Source organism: Rhagoletis zephyria, unplaced genomic scaffold (genome assembly GCF_001687245.7).
Source record: "Rhagoletis zephyria isolate East Lansing unplaced genomic scaffold, Rhagoletis_zephyria_1.1 Rzeph_scaffold_00816, whole genome shotgun sequence".
Lineage (NCBI taxonomy): Eukaryota > Metazoa > Arthropoda > Insecta > Diptera > Tephritidae > Rhagoletis > Rhagoletis zephyria.
Window position 1 is genome coordinate 78,769 of NW_016157900.1, and position 522 is coordinate 79,290.

The window sequence follows — 522 nt, forward strand, 5'->3', positions numbered from 1 at the left end:
CGCCCTGTCTGAAACCCCGTTTGGTGGCGAACGGTTCGGAGAGGTCTCCCCCAATTCTGATGGAGCTGGTGGTATTGTTCAACGTCATTTTACACAACCGTATGAATTTTGAGGGGATGCCAAATTCAGACATAGCGGCGTATAGGCAACTCCTTTTAGTGCTGTCAAAAGCGGCTTTAAAGTCGACAAATAGGTGGTGAGTGTCGATCCTTTTCTCGCGGGTCTTTTCCAAGATTTGGCGTATTGTGAATACCTGGTCTATGGTGGATTTGCCAGGTCTAAAGCCACACTGATAAGGCCCAATCAGTTCATTGACGGTGGGCTTCAGTCTTTCACACAATACGCTCGATAAGACCTTGTAACCTATGCTTAGAAGGCTGATCCCGCGGTAGTTGGCGCGAATGGCGGGGTCACCTTTCTTGTGGATTGGGCAGAGCACACTTAAATTCCAGTCGCCGGGCGTGCGTTCATCTGACCATATTCTGCACAAGAGCTGATTAATGCACCTTATCAACTCCTCGC